We start from the raw sequence: 2,405 nt of genomic DNA, 5'->3' as shown, positions 1-2,405 counted from the left end.
TCTTATATATCTCTTTTAAATGTTCACAGTTAATCATAATATTTTTGTATTAAAATTGATTATAAGATTATTACAATTTCTGTTTTACTTTATGTCTTTACTGTCGCATGTATAATCGCACTAATTTACAAGTTTATATTATTTTTGATGCAAAAAAAAAACTTTTTCTTTTTTCGCCAAAACAAAATCATTAGATAAGATTTTCAAGCGTGCCAATTTAGAAGATATATGTATAGTATATCATTCTTGAGATATAGTATATCAATTTTTAAGATATAATATTTTCGAATAATTTGAATGCGACAAGTGATGAGCAAGGCAAATGTTTTGACTAGGATAATTAATTTGATAATTAATTTAAAAATGTTGTATTGCGGAAACGTGCTAGGTGACTACTGCTGAACTTTAAAACGGGACATGAACCCAAAGTTAATTTAAAAAAATTAAAATTAAATGCTCAACACTTCTGGTTTGTTTTCTAATATAAATAACACTTTATCATATATTGAAAAGAAGCCTTTTCGTATATATCAAAAACCGAATTTGATGGAAATATTTTGGTAACAGATTTAGCATCGAAAATTACTTCGAAACAGTCTTTTTATACTCTCTTATACGAAACCTTGTAAACTAGTATTATCATCAATATAATCGTCGCTTATCATTTTCAACTCATGATGGTTTTTCCTTATTTATCGCTATCGGAATCCTTCAGTCATTCAGTCACAATAAATACTATTCAGCGCAAATAAACGTTTATGTTTATCAGTGTATAAGGTACAGTTTTTCATCCTCCTGTCTCTTGATAAAGCTGCGGCGTAGCGGCGCCCCTCTTTAATTCCGTCAAAAAGAATACAACATGAAATGTTCCTTCCTCGTGACTTATATTGCTAAATAATTTCTTTCTTAATAAATTCTCCATTTAAATTTCATAAGTCCCGTCTATCTTTCCGTGAAATATACCTATATGATAAGATATTTAGCTCAGTGATCGCAACTATAGCAATATCGATTACTGCTTCAGAGTTAGAATTTATATTGAAAAGGAAGAAATTAAAAAGTAATATTATCACTCTAATATGATGTTTAAAAGGAGCAATATACTGAACACCAATGTGCGGATATCTAGCTATTTATCGAGAAAAGTCTATCGAAAAAAAGAATTGTTCTGGTTTTGATGAATCTCGAATAAAATATCACATACCTTTTTTGTATATATTATATCTACCCACAAATGTAGTTATTACAAATTTAGATATTAGGTTACCTCCCATCTCTAAGAACTCAAATTAATGTCTTATTAATTAATTGACGAGTTATTATAATACAACATATCGTAACATGTTCATTCATCGAAACCCAGGGGAGGAACCGGTTCGCAAGTTTCCTGTCTGGTTGGCATCGCAGTTTTGAAAACTTCATTCTCTTAATAAAGTGCAAGAATGCTAAAAACATCGAGGCCGATCGATTTTATGAGTTGAGTCGCGTTTCATTGCACGACCATAATTACAAAAACAGTGTAATGGAGACAAATGTTTCCCCGATAGCGAAACTCTCTCTCTCTCTCTCTCTCTCTCTCTCTCTCTCTCCCCCCCCTTGGTTTCACACACACACACACACACACACACACACACACACACACACACACACACACACACACACACACACACACACACACACACACACACACACACACACACACACACACACACACACACACACACACACACACACACACACACACACACACACACACACACACACACACACACATCAGACGCGATTGTTATCGTATTCGGAAAGAGATCATTATTTTATCACCATTATTGCAATAATAAATTTCCGAAGATCGATTCGTCATCAAGGAATGTCCGGCAAACCGTCACTATTATCGTATATTCGTAGCACGTGTTGCCATTGTGAGAGAGAGAGAGAGAGAGAGGGGGGGGCGGGGGAAGAGAGGGACGAGCGCGAGAGTGATAACGATCGATACCAGAAACGAAGCGATGAAATTACTCACGGAATCGGATCTTAAGCGACTTGGCCGTCAGCATGATGGCACGCGTGAATCACACACACGCATGCATACGCACGCGCGCGCGTCTACCATCGAGGCCATCCGATAGAGGATGCCACCACTATCGATCTTCCTCAGAGAAGGCGCACCAAGGCGCACATCGGAACATTTTTGATGTACAAACTCACAGTATGTGCAGGTCATCGACAGGCGCTTAGATAAGATATCGATTCAATCTGCGGCAGGCTTATCTCATAAAGGAAGCCTCGTGACGTATCGCATCAACCAGAACGATGCGACGCACACGAGTCGCACCATATGCCTGTGTACAATAGTGCATCGTCATTTTCTGTACTCTCTCTCTCTCTCTCTCTCTCTCTCTCTCTCT

Source organism: Cyphomyrmex costatus, unplaced genomic scaffold, assembly GCF_001594065.2.
Source record: "Cyphomyrmex costatus isolate MS0001 unplaced genomic scaffold, Ccosl1.0 scaffold106, whole genome shotgun sequence".
NCBI lineage: Eukaryota > Metazoa > Arthropoda > Insecta > Hymenoptera > Formicidae > Cyphomyrmex > Cyphomyrmex costatus.
Note: the sequence above shows the minus strand (reverse complement) of the source record.